The sequence below is a fragment of the Mandrillus leucophaeus genome, unplaced genomic scaffold (genome assembly GCF_000951045.1).
Source record: "Mandrillus leucophaeus isolate KB7577 unplaced genomic scaffold, Mleu.le_1.0 Scaffold7, whole genome shotgun sequence".
NCBI lineage: Eukaryota > Metazoa > Chordata > Mammalia > Primates > Cercopithecidae > Mandrillus > Mandrillus leucophaeus.
In genome coordinates this window covers 8,157,860-8,159,356 of record NW_012107585.1, presented here as the reverse complement: position 1 = coordinate 8,159,356, position 1,497 = coordinate 8,157,860, and positions in this window count along the sequence as shown.

Below are 1,497 nucleotides of genomic sequence, written 5' to 3'. Positions count from 1 at the left end.
TTTTTTTTTTTTTTTTTTTAGACAGAGTCTCCCTCTGGCGCCCAGGCTGGAATGCAGTGGCTTGAACTCTGGTCACTGCAACCTCCACCTCCCGGGTTCAAGCAATTCTTGTGCCTCAGCCTTCCCAGTAGCTGGGACTATAGGCATGCACCATCACGCCCAGCTAATTTTTGTATTTTTTGTTAGAGACAGGGTTTCATCATGTTGGCCAGGCTGGTCTTGAACTCCTGACTGCAGGTGATCCACCCACCTGGGCCTCTCAAAAATGCTGGGATTACAGGTGTGAGCCACCACACCCAGCCCCAAAACAATATTTTTAATAAAGACAGGCTCAGCCTAATGAGTAGAGGAGAAAAGACAAGCCCATAAGTGCTCCTAGCTGAGCTCCCCCATTAGGAGTGGTCTGTGCCTCATTCTATGACATCTATGATTCCACAACTTGCTGATTACAGCTGAAGACTGTTTAGATTAGGGGGTGAGGCGCACCTTTCAGATTAGGAATATGGATATGGGATTTCAGGAGTATCACCACCACCTGACCTTGCAGCCTGTAAATTAGGGCAATGTTGAATTAGGTAACAGCATTTGGAAGGATTTCAGACATGAATAGAGAGGAGGGGCCAGGAGACAAATTTACTTTGTTCAGAACTTCGTGCATTTCCAGAGCAGTTCCCTCTCCCTGCTCGTCCAGGAAGCACGGTGCTTTGAATAAAGGTCAGCTAGAGGGTCACCCTCCGATTTTTCTCTTCCACTGGCAAGGAAGAGGAAGCCCCTGCCCCCTTACCCACCGCAAAATCCTGGGCTTCCCCGACAGCTGCAAATTCCTCCCTGGAGATGTAAGGCTTCTGGGGTTGCCATGGTCCATGGGAGTGAAATGCTGGCCGCCCTCTGCTACCCCAGCCCCGAGCAGGCTGTTGCAGCCTTCCCTCCGGTCCCCTTCAAAAGCTTTTAAAGGAAATCCCAGGGGGGAGGGAGGATGGGACACTAACCAGGGCTTCCGTCCAAGCAGCCAGGGCGAATAAAAGGGGCTTTTCTCAAACGAACGGAGCAAACCCTGGGCTTGTTTCAAAGGATTTTTAACCCGCGGTCTTTCCCGGAGGGAAGTGGGGAGCAGAGATGGTTCTTCCCAAGCTTAATCTGGTCTACAGCTCCTTTCAGCATTTTTCCCAGGGACGCCTCATCCAGGGTCTTTCCCTGAGGGAGGCGAGGGCGGAGATGATCCTTCCCAATCCCCAACTTAACCTGCTGTCGGAAGCGCCTTGCAGCCTGTTTCAAAGGATTTCTCACCCATGTCTGGCGGGAAGGGGAGGGCAAACAAATGAATTAGCCCCAAAGAGCAGACTGAGGTTGAGGCTGAACCGGGCTCTCGGGTGTGACTTGCAAATTCTGGGAACACTTTGCAGAAATGACGAGAAGCCCCTCCGAGCAGGCCTCTGGGTTTTCCCTCGCACCTTGCTCCCCAGGTCGGGGCTCGGGAGGTTACGGGGGCGGACCGGC